The sequence below is a fragment of the Panthera leo genome, chromosome B2 (genome assembly GCF_018350215.1).
Source record: "Panthera leo isolate Ple1 chromosome B2, P.leo_Ple1_pat1.1, whole genome shotgun sequence".
Classification (NCBI taxonomy): domain Eukaryota; kingdom Metazoa; phylum Chordata; class Mammalia; order Carnivora; family Felidae; genus Panthera; species Panthera leo.
Genome location: NC_056683.1, coordinates 120,909,357 through 120,930,362, shown reverse-complemented (window position 1 = coordinate 120,930,362; position 21,006 = coordinate 120,909,357).

Genomic DNA, 21,006 nt, shown 5'->3' with positions numbered 1-21,006 from the left:
AGAAACAACCGTTCTGTTCTTACTGTATCTACACATGTACTAACAAGTCATACTGTGACTTTGTCCCCCTGCAAGTGGTGCCTCTACCACTGGGCTCAGGGGGACAGAGCCTCAGGATGGTGCAACACAGCCCTTACTGAGCGAGCTCACAGGCTTGGGGGTGGGGGGGGGGAGCACACAGAGGAGAGTAGGGCAATGATAAGACAGGACAGGATATGATTGAGAGCCTTAATTGCACAAATTAAAGTTACTGGGATTTGAATGAGGAAAGCTTCTTTCTCACCAGAAGTGCAATGACAAGTCCTAGAAGAGATGGCATTTGAGATGAGCACTGAAGAATGAGTGGAACTGATATAGAGTAGGTATTTTAGATAAATCACCCTCAAACTTTTACTGAGAATGTGCTCTGTACCAGGGGCTGAGGGCACAAAAAGTAATATAATAATAATAGTTAACAATAATAGTTTGTTATAGAAAACCACCTTGGTAGAAGACATAGATACATATTGTTACCTTTGTTACCTGACAGTGTATTAATAGGTGGGCTAGATCACTGGAAGCAACTAGAAAGGAAGAAATTAGTTCTGTCTGGGGAATTGAGGAAGCGTTTATGAAGGAAATGAACTTTGATCTGGGCTTTGAATGATGAGTGGAGTTTTACCAGATGGAAAAAGATGAGACATATATTCCGGGCAGAGAGCACAACATATGACAACACATGAAGATGTAAAAGAGCATACTGTGTTTGGGAAGGGTAAGAACCTTCTATGCGGTTGGAGTGTGGGGGAGGGAAGTGAGGAAGAAAATGGAGACTGACAGAGAAAGTGTCTGGAAAGACATGTAGTGACTAATTTGTGAAAGTCTCTGTATGTCATACTATGGAATTTAAACTTCACCCTATTAGCCATCATTTTAAGTAAAACAGTACACTTGAGGTCTTTGTTTTCAGGAGTATCACTTTGGTGACAGGATAGACACAATACATGAGAGATCGCACCGGGAAGGTAAAGAGAAGGCACCCTGAACAGAAAGTCTTGCATGGGAATATGGCCGAAGAGTAGGGAAGTTTGGAGTGAATTGTAGAGAGCCCTGGAGGCTAGCTGGGGAAGTTGGCACTGAGGTCCGTGAAAACCACCAATGTGGTACTTTATGACGATTGATCTAGAAGGGTCTATGGAATGGATTATCGTGAAGAGACTCTAGGGTCTAGGGCACAATTTAGAGTCTACAGCGATACTTAGGCAGGAGATGCAGCCCACACTATGGGCCGTCAACCCACCATCTGTTCTGTTCCTGCTTCTTCCTTCCAAATTGAATCCTGGTTTTGTTCCTTCTATCCTTCCTCTTCCTCCCAGCCATGATCATCAGAAGAGGATCTGCCCAGAGGGTGAATCTCCTCTAGGATGAGTCCATGGAGTCCATTTTCAGCCAATGAGATGTGAAGAAAATCCTCTAGGGGCCTTCGGGGAAATGTATCCTTCTTTTGAGAAAAGAAAACACAGAAAGAGACAATCTCTTCTTTGCAGAACATTATCTCCAGGAGACACTTGAAACTGCTGTGTCACCACTTTGGTATGATGAAAGGAGCTAGTCTGTGGACAAAGCAAATATTCAAGTTACCTGATTTCTTTATTTCTTTTTTTTTTTTTAAGTTTACTTATTTATTTTGAAAGAGAGAGAGAGAGAGAGCAGAGCTGGGGAGGGGCAGAGAGAGAGGAAGAGGGAATCCCAAGCAGGCTTTGCACTGTCAGCACAGAGTCTGACATGGGGATTGAACTCACAACCTGTGAGATCATGACCTGAGCCAAAATCAAAAGTCAGACACTTAACTGACTGAGCCACCCAGGAACCCTCAAGTTACCTGATTCCTTGATGATGTTGCTGAGCCACTGATGTAAACAAACCTGGAACTGCCTTCCCTTCAGACATCTTGAAAGATGCGCCAGTTTGGGGAAAGACGTTAATAAACCAGATTGTGTACGTTCATATTGAGTGTGTGGTGAAGGTGTCTACACATAAAGTTTAGGGTTGGCATGCTGAGAAGTGAGACCAAAAGCCAAACACAAGATCTTTTTTTTTTTGCTCTGGGCCTGGAGGAATTCTTAAATTATAAATGTTTGCTTCTTACCACATTTTCTATTGTTAATTATTTATGTCTTCATAAATATAATTAATGCAATTGATAGCAATAACCATAATGATTAACAGATAATGTAACAAACAATTTCTTGTTTGGCAAATTTCATTAGTACTTTCACAAGATTAATGCTGGTGAAAGGGTTCTGTGATTACTTCAAGTCACAGAACTGTGTCCCCGTGCAGTAAAGGCAGAGAAGCAGCACAGACCTGGGCTCAAATACCTGCTTCTCCACTATGTCGCCATGTGGCCCCGATGGGTGGCTTGATTCCCATGAACCTCAATTTGATTAAACTTTAAATGAGTTTCATAAAACTTACTCTGTAAGGTTTATGCTTAGTTTTAGCAATTACTAGACGCTCCCACATTTTCAAAGTTGTATTGACCTTTGTTCTCGAAGTTCTCAAAATTGTCACAGACGATGGCTACCTATCTTTGATTTCCGTTTTCGTCTCCCTTCCGCCAAGGTCAATACTATCTCGAGCACCCTCTGGTCCCAGGAAGGAGGAGTTGTAAATCTGTTGAGCTCAAGGACACGGACAAGGCCATTCAATTGTCTGACAGTGTCACTGCATCGAAAATGCAGACTTAGTTATTTTACTTTCTCTGCATCTTATTGCAGAAATGAGCTTTCAGAGCTCTGGACAACTCATCTTTTCAAGGTCTGCAGTCAGCCTGTGGAAAGACTGGGACGAAGAGATGTCGCTAGGCCCATGGCAGACTGGAGCTTACAACAAGAGTCCAGTTCTGCTAGCCTGAGAGTCCGCTATTGGGCTACTGAAATCTCTGCAACTCATATGAGACAGGTGTTTTTAATTTCCACTTGCCCTTGTCCCTTGCCCTAGCTCCTCCAGAAAGCTCACCAGAAGGAGCTGATCAGGCCAACATAGGACCTGGGCATTCTTTGCTGTGGTATTAATTAATCTCCTATTAAGGTTCTCCAAAATCTTAATTAACATTTGTACATTCTCACATTCAACAAATATATGTCTCAAGTCTCTACTATGTGTCAAGCCCTGATTTATGCTATAACAAATCTCTTCCGTTTTGTTAAGAGGCCCTTATTTTGAGAGAGGTAAGTCAGTGATGCTCTTCGGATCCATTTTTTAATCCATCACTATTCAGAAGTTTTCACTTGCTGAACCATGAACGAAGCTAACTCTCAGTTCTAGATTTGCAAATTTATGAAGGTAGGCTCTCAGTAATCAGTGGGCTAGGCAACAGCTCTATGACCCTATCCACATATAGTGTCAGAGATTAAGAACACTTAAATAAAAGGAGCACACCTTGGTGACTCAGCTGGTGTGGTTTGTAATCTAGCTGTCTCACCCACACACGGATTTCCATGACCAGGTACAAGAGCTCTGCTCTGCTTCTGATGAGCATGGCCCCAGTTACAGACAGGGCTGAATGTATTTTGACCAGACACCAATCTTGACAGTGTCCCTGGATAATCTGAACCCTTGGGCTCATTCCTTTTTAATTTAGTGACCATGTATTCCTAGTTAAGACATGTTCTGCTTTGCCTTTTATTGTGTGTGAGATTTGCTGGTTAATTACGGATGTCAGTTTCCATTTGCTATTTGGGAACAAAAATGTTTCCACTTCTCTTGTGAAACTCAACATTTTGCTTTTATGGCAATAAATTCAATATATAAACTCTAAAATATATCAGAAATATTTGGTCATTAAGTGAGTCACCATTTTTTTCTTTGTAACCACTCCCTACCGGGGTGGTGAGGGTTAGAATATATTGTTTATTTTCCTCTTCATGGGAGGTACCCAGTTTTAAAAAAAAAGATATACAGTGAATATACTCATGTGTGGAAAACCTCAATATTTATCTCCCCACCCACACTCCATACTTTCTGGGTGGACTTGGGTTTGCCTGTCTTTGACCATTATACACACACACACACACACACACACACACACAAGTTTGAGCTTGGGATGAGTAAACTAGAGGAAGATAAGACTGAGCTATTCATCTGATTTATTTGAGTACATTCTTTGTCTACCTGTGCTCTTCCTCCTCATAAAAAAAAAAGCACTTATATATAAACACTGTAATCACCCTATAAAAATAAACAAATTTAATAAGTGCATATCTCAATGTAAGCCTCCATTAGCGTGGAGATATTCTGAGCTAAGTGGGATTCTTTTCATTCTTTGGCCAGGGTTTCACAGCGAATATTGATATTTTGGAATGGTTCCTGGAAAATTGTACAGAAGCAAATCCGCTCCAATAATTTATAAAAAAATTCTATTTCTATATAAAATTGTAACTTCTTACTCTGGTCTCCCAGGCCCTTCATGAGCAAGCCATGGTCTCAGGGCCCTAGCTTACCACCCCAACTTGCTCTCCTGGCCTTGTCTATAGGCACACTGCAGGTTCTCTGCACCTGCTGCTGTCCCCTGTGCCCGCACCCCTTTGCCCTCAGCCCATCAGATGGCCAGTCCCCTCCTCAGTGTTATAACCTCCTCAGGCAGCTTTCCCTGCACACACTTTCTAACACGATGCTGCCCAGTAGATATACCAGGGGAGACAGATGTGAACCATACATGTCACTGTAAATATGCCAGTAGCCACATTCAATTTTTTAAAGTGAAATTAATTTTAAAACATTTTGCTTTAATCCAATATATCTAAAGCATCATTGCAACATACAATTAGTATATAAAAGTTAATGAGATATTTTACATTTTTTTTTCTCACACTCAAATATTTGAAATCTTCACATCTCTTACAGGACATTTTAATTTAGGCTGGCTGAATTTAAGGTTCTCAGGAGCCACATGTGACCAGCAGCTGCTGTACCGGATGGCACAGACCCCAAGTAAACCCCTGCCTCCAGTCACTCTCTATCACATTACCCCGGCGGGTCACTATCATGACACTTATGGGTGTGGAAATTACCTTGTTTGTTTATTTATTTGCATACTCTCTTCTCTTCCATCTCCTATCTGCCCCCTGCCCTAAAATGAAAAGTCTAAAAGACCAGGAAGCTTCAATTTGTTGGGTTTTGTTGTTGTTGTTGTTGTTACCGTATCCACAGAGTTTGAATTGCCAGCTTTCAATAAATGTTTACTGAGAGTTAGATGAATAAGAAACGAATGTGGTATTAAAACAATGCATCCGTGTGTGACATTTGCTCTTTTAAAAGTCTCCCCTCTCTCAGGCTGTGTGTCAGATACGTGGGGGTAATGCCCTCCTTCATCCACTGCCCTGTGTTGTCTGTCTCCCACTGTTTTTTTCAACCTAGGGTTTCATCATAAAGAGACAGCATTTCCAGGCCACCTCTAAAGCTGTTTTCAAGTTGGCATTCAACTCACACTAAGCAGAGAAAACAAGGCAAACATCTGGACTTTCTCTTCTTTCCCTTCCTAACCATTATAGAATTATCTCAGAAAGTAGTCAGGCTGTAACTTGTACTTATGATACTTTCAGCCAATGGGAGAAAACCAGGATCTGTGATCAGTTGCAGGCCTTGGAAACTGCCTAGAGGCCTGGAGGCCTGGGATTTCCCTCCATCGTTCCTCTAGAAATGAGCCGTTTTCTTGCCTGCCACTGAGGCTCCGTGTGACCACATCAAAGGTTCAAAGATTTACCTGTGCTCATTTTCTCCATCTGTAAAAGGAAAATAACAATTATTTCTTATTTCCAGAAGAAGACATAGAGAAAATAACCAGAGTACCTTATGCCCAGTGGGAAGCATTGTTGCTGGTCATACAACGCAATGGGAATTAACTCGGTACCTAAGATTCTGTCCTAAATGCAGGTATCACAATAAAAAATTGTGAGTCTTAGAGGGTGGGTCAGCAGTACTTGTAAACAGTAAAAAGTAGGTGGGGTTTGATAAGAGCTCCTACTCTTTCTACAGTTAGTGAAGTTTATAGAAAGAGAAACATTTCTGCAGGCTTGCTTTGGCACTTAACTGCTCCCGGTGAAACAGAATGATGAGAAAGCTGACCTGATTCGGCCATCCCCTCCCTACCTTCTCCTCTTTCTTTCCCTTGGGTGTCTTTGGAATTATACTTCACAATAAACCTGGTTCTGGTTTAGCTGCGAAACCAACAGAAATGTTGTAAAATTAAAGAATGCTGGGTTTTCAATTCAGAATTCATTCATTCATTCATTCATTTAAAAAAGTATGTATTTCGCACCTGCTATGTATACCAAAAAAAAAAAAAAAAAAAAAAAAGGCCTTCCGGGGTTGGGGGTGGGGTGGCTACCACTTTAGCAGATGACCTATTCATCAAGCAACAATCTCTGTGATTAATTTTTCAATTAAAATTGTAAGGAGAAGAACCAGATAGTGTGAGAAGATTTAATGGAGTCCTGACTTAGTCTGTCTCATCAAGGTGATCTTTCAGCTCAATTCTAATAGACAGGTAGGGTTTAGTGAGTGAAGGGGGTTGGGGGAGCTTTTCAGGCAGCAGGTGCGCCCGTGCTGAGGCGGGAGGAAACTGGCAAAATCAAGAGGAAGAGCAGTAGCCAAGGTGGCCCAGGAAGTGCCCTGAGGGCTCTCCAGGGAGGAGCTAAGAAAGCAGTAAGACCCACGGCTCAAGAGTCTCTGCCATTTTTCCCAGCAGGGCTATTACTGACTGAGCGTTCCTCTCCATTCATTTACCTGACACTTCCATATTTGGCACCCACGTGATACGTGAATTTCCCCAAAAGTCGTGGCTTTCTCAGGGGCTCTGAGCAGACATACACATTTCTCTGTTCCTGTCTGGAAGATCCCTCTGCTGAGTCATCTGCTGCAGTGACAGGCAAGCAGCAGCAGGGGGCAGAGAGCATCCCCCCGAGTTGGCTTTGGTAGACTGCAAACAAGTGGTGAAAATGTACACTCATGGCGACTGGAAGCATCGAACGCGGAATTAGCAAATGTGGCCACTACCAGGGTCTGAAGCCACTGCCTCTCTAATCTCCTCTGAACGTTACAAAAATGAACAAAACTCTTTGTTCATTGGATATGATTTAATTCACTCTGAATTAAACCAAGAAGCATGACTAATCTGGTTTAATGAAGCTGTGGAAGTCCCATGATGATGGTAAAAAAAAAAAAAAAAAAAGGCCATTTGAGCGGATACTTCTCAAAACCTGGTACCAGGAAGCAAGAAAGGTCATTTTCCACTCTCTTTCAGGAGTGCTTTCACGTTGGAATGACAGCTGAGAGGAGACCCTAAGAGAGAGATGTGGAAGCCTTTATTTATTTATTTTTTAATTTTTTTTAAATGTTTATTTATTTATTTAGTTTTAAGTTTATTTATTTTTGAGACAGAGAGAGACAGAGCTGAACGGGGGACGTCAGAGAGAGAGGGAGACACAGAATCAGAAGCAGGCTCCAGGCTCCGAGCCATGAGCCCAGAGCCCGACCTGGGACTGGAACTCACGGACTGCGAGATCGTGACCTGAGCTGAAGTCGGACGCTTAACCGACTGAGCCACCCAGGCGCCCCTGGAAAGCTTTAAACATGCAGTTGTATGGGCCATTGCAATTTGAGAGTTGGTACGCTATTATTGGAAGACAGTACACCTTCTTCTCGAATGAAGTTAGATACAATCGCTTCAGGTTTATGCTAAACTTCTGGCAGCTATGTTTCCAACACATGATAAATAATGATACCTCTGGGGGAAACAGAAAAGTAGACCAGGCTACTCATTACTACAAATTGGTCACGGACTGGGTACTATTAATCTCACACTGATCGTGTCTTTCTAATCACTGCAGGTGGAAGTCTCACGCTAGCCATGAGTCAAACCAGATAATTAGCAGATGTCACCAATGCCAATCTGCTGATGTTTAAAAATGGATCAAGTGAATCAGCACACTATTTAGGAAGGTAAGGCTGTGCCAATCATTCTGTCATCAAAATCACTGGACGACGTGGTCTATGTGTAATCAGCATTCCTCTGCATGACCATGGAAAAGAAAGTGGGAGCCTACAGCTCGAGCATAACTATGCACATTGACTAGGTTTATAATATCATATTACGTAGGTATAAATTTCAAAACAACATTTAAAATTAAACACTAGGGCAATGCTCCCTGTTATTATCAGTTGTTGTCAGTTATTCAGCAAATGACACTGTTTAAAGTGAGGCATGATCTCTTTTCTCCGGAAGCCCACACTTTGATAACAGAATACAAACATACATGAGTGTAGGAAACATGCGACAAGAAATAGACACGAAACTAATATGGAAAAGCCCAACACAGACATAAAATAAAAAAAGGATGCCATGACTTAGGGAACGTTAATAGATGTGCTTCCTACGTAACAGGCACCATGCTGGGCAATTTTAAGCACTACTGCACGGATACTTCAAAGCAACCCTGTAGATTTGTACTGTTATCTCCATCTTATGACAGACTCGTGCGAGCAGAGCAGTTTGCATGGCCAGCAGCAAGCTCGAATATGGAGACAGGTCTGTCTGGCTCTGTAGTGGACCCTTGTTGATATTGATCACACGGCACCCGTCCCTCCTTCCTATCGGCATCTCTCTTTCCTTTGGGGGGATTTTCTTCTCCCTCGTTGAGGGTAGTTCCAGAAGCAGCCCTTGGCCAGATTCTTCCTGTGGAAAGGCCTTGAAGGGAAGGACTTGCAAGATCTCAGCCTGGTCAACTGGACTTTCTCTCTTCTATTCTGACGTAAGGAGGGAAGAAACTGCCCCTGCCAGGAGTCCCTGTCCTGTTTCCTGTCCCACCTCTAACCCTGTTTCTCCAGACCTCCGTCAGTTTGACGCGTTGTGCTCACTAATATCCTCATAATAAGTTGAACCAGAGTTGTGTTCGTGGCTCATAACCAAACAACCTAACGCCTCGAAGTAAGCACGCCTTTAATTCCCCCAACCCTCCACGGGGTCAAGAAAATACCACAGTTGTGTTTTTTTTTTTTTTAATTTTTTTTTTAACGTTTATTTATTTTTGAGACAGAGAGAGACAGAGCATGAACAGGGGAGGGTCAGAGAGAGAGGGAGACACAGAATCTGGAACAGGCTCCAGGCTCTGAGCAGTCAGCACAGAGCCCGACGCGGGGCTCGAAATCATGGACCGCAAGATCGTGACCTGAGCCGAAGTCGGCCGCTTAACTGACTGAGCCACCCAGGCGCCCCCCACAGTTGTGTTTTTATTTCAAACGCTGAAAGAACTTCACAAACGAAAGATTAGGTAGCAGTCCTTTTCATAAATAGAACAATAAGCAAATCAAAACAATGTTGACCTTTTATTTTCCTTGCAGTTATGATTTGTACATAAGTTCAATGTATGGGATTTGTAACACCTGTGTAACCATAGCTCACCTTCCAGGTAGATTAGAATTGCTTCCGTCCACTACCATTTGTCCTGTTTTCTAACAAGACCCCTTGCCTTGGTAAATCACAAGTAGACACCAGCTACGGTGTCCGGAGTAGGCCAGTTCAGAATCTTTGGATAAGGGGACAAGAATAGCTCTTACTAACTGAGGTCTTACCCGGTGCCATGAACTATGCTAACCTCTTCACAAATAGTAATTGCATGTGGCAAATGGTACTATTCTCATCTCATACATGAAGAAGCCAAGGCTTCGAGAAACTAAGCGACTTTCAAGCAGTAACATGCCTAAGAAACCATGAAGCCAGGCCCCTGAACCAGGCCTGTCGGAGCCCAATGCTTCACGTACGCCTACTAAGTTAGTCTGCTCCACTGCTCTACGGTAAGCTGGGGTTCCTGCACCTTACCCTAACCCTGCAAGGTGGCCTCCATTGTCACCTAGTCACAGACAAGAAAATTAGGAGTAAAAGAAGTGAAGCGCCTTGCCACAGTTCACAGAGTAATAACTGATCCAATTTGCCATGGAGAGGGAGGCCTCTGTCATTCTAAAGCCACCACTGCACTGAGCTCCCCCCCGGGAGGTTCCATGGTATGTATAGACTAAGTAACAGCACAGCCACAGCATGTTTATGAAATGATTACAATTCTCCACGTGCGTCGCATGCTTCCAAGAATATAAAGCACTTTTGCTCACCACCTGGGTTCTTTTAAACCAGCAGGGCTCAATAGTGCAGAGCTTAATAAATGCGTGCTGAATGAATGGATCCGATCCATTAAAACATTAGCCTTCATCTAAGGATCTTTGGCAAACTACAGGATTCTGGAGTGAAAAGTCATCTGAGAGACGACTTGGCCCATTTTTTTTTTTCACCCCGATGGGGAATTTAAGGGCCAAACACGTTGAGAGATTTGCTCCAGGGCTCGGAGTTTCTCAGTTGCACGCTGGCAACCAGGGTGCCCATCTCTGGATTCTCAGGTAAGTGCTCTTTCCACAACAATGTATTTCCTCTCCTGGGTACTATTTATTTATTTATTTATTTATTTTTTTAATGTTTATTTATTTTTGAGACAGAGAGAGACAGAGCATGAACAGGGGAGGGTCAGAGAGAGAGGGAGACACAGAATCTGAAACAGGCTTCAGGCTCAGAGCCTGACGCGGGGCTTGAACTCACGGACCGTGAGATCATGACCTGAGCCGAAGTCGGACGCTTAACCGACCAAGCCACCCAGGCGCCCCTCCTGGGTACTATTTAAAGGTACAGCACAAATTGGCTTAAGGAAAAATCGGAAGCCTGATTAGATAATCAAGTTTCCTCAAGTTTCCATTCTTTAAAAGCCATTTTTATGCGAGGGTATTTGTCTATTGAACAGGTCTTACGTGTATGGATCAGACGTATTGTAGGTTTACCTACTTTGGGGCATGGATGTTTCGTGGTTAATGGGAGTTATAGCCCATGAGAAGATAGCATGATGGTGGCGGTGGGTGCAGAAGACCCCCAGCTGCCCACTCACAATTCTACCTCCCGACATTCTCTCATTTACAAGGTATTGCCCTGGTGCTCAACTCACTAAGCGATCGATCGCCCCCTCTTCTCTGCCTCCTCCTGCTACATAATCTTAAGGAGATTTTGATTGGCAGCTTGCTTCAGTCTTCCCACACAGTATGTGGAGCTCCCACCTCCACCCCGAAAATACACTTCCTCAGCGCCTGTGTCCCATAGATCTCATTTCCCACGGCTCGCTCACATGGAGATGGGAGTTTTGTCAATTCCTGAAGGACCACGTCTCTGTTCTTTTGCTTGTATAACATCTGGCACGGTGACAATCAAAAGCTGAGGATGAAGGGTAAGTGGCACGACTCAAGCCCAGAAGACAGCCCTAAACCTCAAGATTCACGTTTTTAATTTTTGTTTCTTAAACGTAATGCTGTGAAACATATCAGGTGAAAGGAAAGACAGCATGCCGTTTTCTTTGTCCTGGACATTTCTTTTAAAGTGGGAACCCATACCTGGCCAGGTGAGGCCACAGGTGCTCTCTAGACCAGTGACACATGTACAACAGCTGGATGGGGAACCCCCTGGGTGGGAGCCAGCTGGCTTTATTTTGCTGATGCTGTGACACAGATTGCTGCAATGCCCAGCCTTACCCTCTTCTCCCTTCTTCCCTGCCCTGTTCTGATCAACATACAGTCCTTTGACTGTTCTGGCTCTTCCTCCCTCCTTCCCTCAACCACCACACAAGAGGTATTGCAGTCAGATGGCACTGGCCTGCCACCTGGGTAGAATGGCCTCTGGCTTCAAGCCCAGCCCGAGAGAGAAGCCTAGAACTGGAATTTTTGGATGATGTCTTTTGCCCTGATGCTTCCCAATAGCACTCACCAGGGACCAGAAGCGACAAATGGTTTGCAACCCAGGGACTAGAAGCGACAAATGGTTTGCAACCCAGCACCATGAGCAAAAGTTACCGTTTCACGTTTTGACCATTGGATATCAGGACCTGCGTTGAGCCAAGAAGTCTGAAACGGGATGATGGGGCTGATTTGGTTCCCAGAGGTCTCCTGATGGGCTTGGAACTAGGGGTTCCAAGTTCCTTAGCGAGAGAGGGGGCCAGGCCTGTCAGAGCAGTTGGTGCAGGGCTGATTGCTCTGTATCCAGATGTGTTCCTTCTCGACGCCAGAGGTGCAGAGCCTAGGAGATCATGTTGCACATGGGATGTGAAGGAACTTGTCCAAGTTCATCTAGCACGTGAGTGGCAGAGTTGGAGAGGATGCCATGTCCAAGATCTATTCCTTACACCACTTTGATTCCACTCATTTCCAGAAATATGTACAAATAGGCCCACGCTGTTCTCAACATGAAAATATTAATCTTTTCACATGAATAGGACTTATATCCCCAATCAGAGTATTGGCCGTTTCGGCAGGTAGCAAACCTAATATTGTGTTTTAGTGTTGCAAACGCTAAGTGCTTTATGAATACGTGCTAATTACTGTAACGGTAAAGTGGTTTCAAGGAGATGTTTTCAGCCCTGGCCACCTTTTAACTTTTCCTTTATTTTTCTACTTCAAAAAAATTACCACACCAATACCTACGAATTGTAAAAAGACGTAGTATATAACAATACTTATATTATGGTATTAAATTATATTACAGTATATAAAATAATTGCTTCCCCACCTCAGCTCCATTCCATTTAGTCAAAATAATATTGTTAGTTAAATAGTCTTCCGCACCTATTCCCATGCTCATACAAGCGTATTCAAATGTACAGAGAGATACAGTCTTCCACTGTCTTATTTTTAATTTTTTTTTAACATTTATTTATTTTTGAGACAGAGAGAGAGAGAGAGAGAGAGCATGAACAGGGGAGAGTCAGAGAAAGAGGGAGACACAGAATCCGAAACAGGCTCCAGGCTCTGAGCTGTCAGCACAGAGCCTGACGCGGGGCTCGAACGCACAGACCGCGAGATCATGACCTGAGCCGAAGTCGGACGCTTAACTGACTGAGCCACCCAGGCGCCCCGCCACTGTCTTATTTTTAAAGCAAAAATAGCATTATTAATCCACACACGTTACTCTGTAGCTTTGTTTACTCGCTGTAGTATATATCACAAACATCTTCCCAAATCAGTAAATATCATTATTCATCGATTCTATTAGAATTCTATTAGCTATTAGCTGCATAATAGTCCCTCTAATGAGTGAATCACGATTCACTCTACTCTTCCCATATTAATAGATATTCACATTCCCACTGTCTTCTAACTAGCTTCCAGCTTGATCACCATGCCGCGTGGCCTCTTAACATACCCACTCCTGCTTTTACAACTGGAGTCAGTTCATGTCTAAGAGATTGTCCTTTACTCCTTTGGCAGATGCCTCCTAAGCTCTGCGGAATGTGTTTTCTGTGAAATAAAATAACCACATTCGGGTGTCTCTTTTATTCCATAATTAAGGTTACAGTATGTCTTCTCTGTGCACCGTTACCTATTAGGTAATGTGCAGTATACAGAGAATACATGATCTTTCGAAAACGGAAAACTTTGAGTTTACAAAGGAGTCTGACATCTTGTGTGATAGTTTCAAATACACATGTATCCGTAGCATAGGATTTACAGCCCACTTCACTTGCCACCATAACAACAACATAAAGGATTTGAGGCTGCTTTTTGGTTTTCTTGGCTTTTCTACAGTGTTAAACCTTCACAAAGTGTAAGCTCCTTGAGGAAGAAACTAAGCTAAATTTATTCTAGGTCTCTGATGTAACATGATGACTGATGTGCATGTCAGGGGCTGTGTCTATATTAGTTGAATGAATGGAAGTCTACCCTTAAATTTCACATACTCTGAAACTCACCCCGTTTGGTCAGGAAGACGATCATGTTCTGATCTCGCGTTGTAGTTCTTTTTCCAAACAACAACAGGGAACCTCGTTGTCTGAGCTCGGTGAACTCCTGACTCAATTAAGCAGAAGTCTCCTCCTGGGTTACCACCACACATTAGCCGGGAGCAGAGGCACACGTTCCGATACCAACTGAGAATACAACTTCCGGAACAACTTAGAGGAAGAGGTGGTTTAAAAGCTGAAGCTCTAGAAGCATCATTTATCCTGAAGCCATAAACATATGTTTCGATTGGTTAGATCAACCGTAATAGAGTAGCGTAATATGCCGCCCTTAAAAATGATGATGTAGAAGAACATTGAATGGCATGGGCGAATGGGATATATAACATCATGAAGAGTATGATCCCTTTAGTTAAAGGAAATAAATAGGTGTCTATTGTACACGTATAGAACCAGAGGGTAGACACTAAAACGTTAACGATACTTCTAGGTGGAAGTGATTGTAAGTTGAAAACATTTTTTCTTCTCTCTCCTTAGTTTTCTGTCCATGTGCCCCAAACCAGGGAGAACCAGCAAAGCCAGATTCTAATTACTGAGGGAACTGGTAAGCAGGCCAGGTACATTTTCCCTCCATGGAAGTGTTGATAACTGGGATTTACCTGGCTATTACGCTGACAAGTTCCAGTTGCAGAAAAATGGGGGTACTTATAAGAATTTTTGACAATTGCAAAGTACTTTTCCTGCACAAAACTGACAGGTTTTGTGTAGAAATATCTTACTTTGCTTAGAAATCTCCCCCCTACAAAGGAGCCGCCGTGCACTGCATGAACATTCAAGGATGAGCAGCCTGGAAACTTACTCTGTAGTGATCTGAGATGACACAGGCCTCACGCTGGACGCATGCACTTCGCCTGAAGTGGCTTTCCTGGGACCAGCCACCAGTTTGTTGCGTTGCCTCATGGTCCACAGCCCTCACTGCTTCCGCAAGTAACCAAAGCTTTCGTTGTTCCTTCCAGTTGTTTCTTCCTTCCCGATCATGACGAGCCATGAAACTTATCCTGGAACTCCTGATTTGGTGTAGAGTGTCCGATTAGTCCCAAATGGTGACACTTCATTCGAAATAGCAGGAAAGCAGCTGGAAAATGACTTGGGGCTTTTGCAGCTCTTGCGAAGGAGATGGCCTGCAATTAGTGGCTTGGTGAAAATCTGGGCCTCTAACACAGTCTGGGCACACAGACATAGCACAAATCTGGCGCATGAAAGGTTCCCAAGAAATATTTGTTTAGGAGGTGAATAAATTTGCTGAATAGGTGTCCAGACATAAAACCACACTGCAAATCCATGCTCTTAATCTTCCCCAGCCCATTTGCTTCATGCAAATGAACTAAAATTAAGCCACTTCTTTGGATGGCCCCGATATATGTCTCAAGATTTTCTTGATCTTTAGAAAAATGCCAATGAATTTTGTCTCCGGATTGTATTTCTTTAATTCTATGAATGAAATAAAAGTTAATAAACAAGCCAACACAACACACACACACAAAACTTTTGCCCCTAAACAATCTGCTAACATCGCAATCCTTGGAAGAAAGCACACACTCATGCACACGCGTGCATGCACACACACACACGCACACACACACGGCATTAACTGACAATTAGACATAAATAGCAAACCTCTAGAGTCTGCAATGATTTGTCAGTTTATTGGGAGATTTTTATAATGTCTGAACTCACTAAAATAATTCTCTTTGTTCTCCTCCTCCTCCTCCTCCTCCTCCTCTACTTTCTCACTCTTTTAAAGCAACTAATAAATAGAACTATACTTAGAGAAGGTGGTAAGAGAGACAAGTGGGAGGGCTCTGACTATTATTAAGCATTTATTGTATGTATGTGAGGCACTATGCTAGGCATTTTACATATAATGTTTCTTTCAATCCTGATAAACGCCTTACCAAGTGGGTATTATTAACAGTATCTTCTGCATCGGGAAACATATTCAGAGAAGAGAAGAGGCTTGTACCAACTCAAACAACTCCTAAATGAGCCAGACAGGGACCCAAGTCTATTTTGTCTTAAAAGCTTGAAGTTTTCATTGCGCACCACCAATAATGTAGAAATACTACTGCTTCCTGAGTGTGGTCTCCTTGGAAGATTATTGGTGACTCAAAAGGCCAGGGCCATCGTCATTTAACCTGTGCTGTCTTTTCTTAGCCTCCTGCTGCCTGACTGTGGTGTCCAATTTGGAGCAAGTGGCCCCGGAGCTTGAGCAATAAAAACCTTGGCGTGGGGGACGACGCGGGTTGGCTCAACACTTGTCTGGGGCAGCGTCTCATTTACCTCCCTTCCTCTTCTCGCTTTCAGGCCCCAACCCGTGTCTGTGTCTCTTGCTTAAGGAACAGGTGGCCTTCCACGTTTCCACCGGATGACAGCCCACAGTGTTTACGGTGATTCGTCTCACGATGTACAGTACATTTTTTATGGCACCAAAGATCAGCAGGAACTTGGGGTTTTGTACACAGAGGTGAAAGATCTTTCTGGAAAGAGCAGGCACACTCGCGGCATTTCCTTCAGCCTGGGTCCCTTTTTTATTTGTGTTCCTAACACATGTCCTAGACTTAAATAACCTGTTTATTTTTAGTTAAACGATGTAGTTGTTCTTCCGGTACCAATCAATTTGGATGAAGTGATGATGTCAGGAGTACATTGGGCTATTCTTTTATGTCCCCCTTTTTGCAAGTATTTTATGAACTTTTACTCACCTATTTACTCTGGGAGCTAAAGAGGTGATACTTACTGAGACAGTCACTTGGTACCTACAACCAATAGAAAGTTGTTACTGGTGTTCAGGGCTCACAGAGTCTGAAAGGGGAAATGAGACCCCCTTGAATGGCTCATCATTATCCTCATATACATCTTGTTTTAGTAACTGTCAACCTCAGGGACCGTCCTTCAGGAGCAGGGAGGGTATAGTCCTATTTTTTTCTATCATATCCACATTTATATAGAGAAATTACAAAATTGATATTATACAGTGTACGTTACCCTGAATCTCACATTCTTCACTTACATACATTTATAACTATTTCCCCCAAGTCAACAAATACTTTCTCAAAGCATAATTTTTCTAGGTTGTTTACTATGCCTTTTCAGGATGTGACAATTTATTTAACAAAATCCCTATGGTTGGAAATTCATTTGTTTCTAGTTCCTCCTCATTATAAAAATGCTAAAAAGATGTTTCTGTGTGTGGATTGTCTTACATAGCCATGCTTATTATACGTTTTTATAGGTATGGAATTACTGAGGAAAGGGCCCACACTTTTAAAAGATCTTGATATATTCTGAAAAAAGTGTGATTATGCCAGTTTTTACTTTCCCCACCAGTCTTATTTCCTCTCCATCTGTGTTGACCTCATATCCTAGCACATGATTTGGGCTCCTTTCAGAGCTGGGAATATATTGTATTCATTTTCTCCACACTGCTGAACACCTACTCCTGTAACTTCCCCCAAATAAACATTCGTGGAGTCATGATGACTATGTGTCTTTCATTTCAACTATTCAGTATCTGTATTGAAAGTTAGGTGATCCCACGTGTCAAATTAATTGTTTACAGCTCTTTGTGAAGCTCTCTAGCATGTCAGAGAGATTCTAGATCAGTTTTCTCCTTCGAGTAATTTTCTTATTCCTCTGTAGCATGAATATTATGCTTTTCTTCAAATAAAACGGATTAAACAGGGCCTTTAGAATTATGTTTTGGATATATAGTCAGGATTCATCAGTAATAGTTTTAGGCTTGTAGGGGCACCTGGGTGGCTCAGCCGGTTAAGCGTCTGACTTCGGCTCAGGTCGTGATCTCGCCGTCTGTGAGTTCCAGCCCCGCGTCGGGCTCTGTGCCTAGAGCCTGTTTCAGATTCTGTGTCTCCCTCTCTCTGATCCTCCCCAGTTCATGCTCTGTCTCTCTCTATCTCAAAAATAAGTAAACATTAAAAAAAGTTAGAAAATAGTTTAAAAAATCGTTTTAGGCTTGTTTTTGTGCCTGAAAATATATGGTATTGATCTTATACTTATCTATTAGCTAGGATGCTTCTGCATTTAGGTACAATGCCAATTCATTTCTTTGTCTTGGAATTTCGTCTCTTCCTTACTTCTTGGCCAGGTTAAAGAAATTCAGATAATATTTATACTGGGAGTATAGTTAGACAAGGGTACCAGTCCCCAGGTTACTATAAAAACATAGGCCTTTGGCATCACACTAAGAAAATAAGTCCTCTCGTTTGGGTACATACACAATGTTCTGAATGGCTACTATGATTAATTAACTTTTCCACGTTGGTGTAAGGAGTTTTATTAGCTCTTGGAAAACTAGCTCCAACTAGCTTGTATACTTGTAGCCTGTATACTTGTAGCTTCACATACAGAGAAGAAGTCAAGTGAAAAGGGAAAAAGCCAAGCAACTGATCTTTTAAGGAGCAATAGTGATTTTTTTACAAGGCATCTCAGTCTAGTTAATAAATTATTCTCTCTTTTCCTGAAAGGGATAGTACTCTACCTGGGGATTACAAGTATATACTTGAATACTAACTTTTAACATGCTATATTGGCTACTGTTTGCTCATATGGTTCAATCTCTGTTACAAATAATCCTTCTTTGAGCGCCTTCTGGAGGGTCTGGCTTGGGAGTTGTTTACTTTTAGCTATGCCGTTGTGTTAGAGCAGAACCCAACTACACAGAACTTGATTTTTTCGCTCAGCTAAAAACTTTGGTATCTAAGCAATGGGGTGTAATGCTGGTGGACTCAGGTGAAGTTTCACAATGACAAACACTTCAATTTTTCAAGCACCTACTATGTGCCAATGCTTTACATTTGTCATCTGATTCTCACGACTCTTTGACAGGTGGTAAAATAGGATTAACTCAAAGTCATACAGCTAGTAGGTGGCAATTGGGATATTCCAACCCAGATCCTTTCAACTCCAAAGCTCTGCCTTTTCCATGGGAGGACACTTCTGAATCTGCTTCCGCGTCTGTTTATGCTGTTGTTATGTGAGATGCAATGGAAGAAATCTCGGGGAAGCAAGAGCATGTAGAACTCATGTATCATAGTCACCTCACACCATGCTTCTGGAAACACATCCTCGCCAACAAGTATCAGGCTTTGGTGGCACACCTGATTCTCCCCTTCTCTAACTAAATTTGAAGAAGGAGCAGAGCCTGAATGTAAGGTAATTTTGCTTTTTCATTTCAGGTACCTTTTCAGTATTCCTGAGATACAAGGCATAGAAACCTGAGAAACTACTGAGAAATTAAAAATAGCACGGACATTAATACTCACATGTATGTGCCTCATCAGCACACATGGAAAATACATTTGTCTTGTGTGGTACAATTAATGGTAGCAAGGACAATGAGTAAAAATGGTCTGTGTTTAAATTTAGACACTCTAAAATCCACCCGTGGTTTGTTAGGAATGTTGGAAATGGTGATGTGTCCTCGTAGGTTGCACAATGGCAAAAACATATGGGCATTCAGAAGAACATTCCTTTAGCCACCGACTGTCTTTAAAATTCTGGGCAAATTGCTCATTTTTCTATATTTTAAAACAGTTTGGGGAAGCATTACAGAGACTATTTTTAAGTTAAATATTTACTATCAGTAATAAATTTCTCGTAACTGCTGGTTCTCCGTTGCCTGTCCCCACCAAGAGATATTTCAGATGTGGTCTTTCCTAAGGGAGCCATGATGGGCTAGATTATTTCAAGTTTCCCTGAGATAATAGTGCTCACTCTGTGCCAGGCAGAGAGAGGCAAAGCACTTTCGTTTTCACATAATACCCCTTTGAGACAGATAGTATCAGTGCACTCAAGTTTCAGATGGGGAAACTGAGACCCAAAGGAGATTAAATAACTTGCCCACTAACACAGTAGGGGAATAATGGAATCAGGAGTCAAATTCTGGTGGTTTGATGTCGGCACCTGGAATCTTAAACACGAGGCTATACAACTCAGGGAGAGCCAGCCTACTGGTTGGGAAGCTGAGTTTTCAGTGAATACTGCTTTGTGTTTAAAGCCACAGAAAGAGGGCCAGCCAGGGCTTTATAAGACCACCTTCAGCAATAGGCTGGTAGCATAATGACCAAAGGGAAGAAAGGAAGGAAACTTCTTAGGCTTCAGGCCTGAGGACTAAGAGAGTCCTGAAGACCTACTGGGATGGAGAGGCCCTCACAGGGATCATTTCCAGCCCAGAGCCAAGGGAGAAGATGAAGAAACAAAAAAACAAAAGTCTCCAGCTGGAAAATTTCTTTAAACTTCATGAAAGGTTCACATTGTGAGAAAGGATGACTGTTATACACCATTGTGTCTTTGGAGTTCATGCCTAGGGTCTTACATGATTCTTGACTTTGGCTTCTGGCAGATACAGGGCCAAGCAGCAAACACTCTTTACCCCCAGCATGGTCTCTCCCACACACTGTGCTGCCATATGGGGTCACACCCACGTGGAGCTCTGCTTTTTCCCTTTAAAAACATGGAGGGTTTCACAGTTCCTTGGTCTTGCTAGGCCTGTCCCCTGGGTGGGGCTATTTGCTTCTCAAAGCAAAATGGATTCTATCTTTAGGAAGCTCATGCAAAACAGGCAAAGCTGTTTTATTTATAGGCTAATCATTAAGGCCATAATTGGATCAGGTCTATGTGCCAGTCACCCTGACAGATTTACCGTGTGTACTTTCTCTAGGTTTGCCCCCTTCCATTGTCCAGGTCACAGGAAAAGTAAGAGAAGAAGGAGATTAAGTTGTAGGGTATCGCTAAGAGGTGATTCGCCCATACGTTTTAGCCTTCAGTAGGATATATGGAGTGTTTGTAAGAAAATAAAATAATAAAATAAAGAAGAAAAGAGAAAAATAGAATTTGTTCTGGGAATCAAGTACAGTTAATCCTTCCTGTTTTGCTCTTGCTTCTGAGCTAATTTAAGGATTCTCTGGATTATGGGTTTGCTTTTTTTTTTTTTTTTTTTTTCATTTTGTTTCACTTTGGGGTTTATGTGTTTCAGTTTGTGGCTATTTTTTGTTTTATTGTGTCTTTTATAGGTTTGTTTTTACTTAGGGGAACCACCGTGGACAAAGAAGACTCTTTAGAGTAAGTGCTGTGTGTTGGGAACAAGTAGAACTTAGAACACTGGACCTAGATCCTAGTCCTGGCTATTAGGCTG